The following is a 216-nucleotide window of genomic DNA, read 5'->3' as shown; positions in this document are numbered from 1 at the left end:
AAAAAAAAAAAAAAAAAAAAAAAAAAAAACAAAAAACCACGAAATGTTTTAAGGTCATTATAATAATATTTTCACAGCAAAAGAGGAAAACTACATCACAAGTAAGCATATGATCACTATAAAATAAGTCCAACCTCACACTTTCCACGTTGTACTAAGGAAAAAAAAAGTCATCCCACAAGATCAGAGAGCTAAAAGGTGCTATGTAACACAGAG

Source organism: Merops nubicus, unplaced genomic scaffold, assembly GCF_000691845.1.
Source record: "Merops nubicus isolate BGI_N331 unplaced genomic scaffold, ASM69184v1 scaffold10669, whole genome shotgun sequence".
Classification (NCBI taxonomy): Eukaryota; Metazoa; Chordata; class Aves; order Coraciiformes; family Meropidae; genus Merops; species Merops nubicus.
This window is presented reverse-complemented; position numbering follows the sequence as displayed.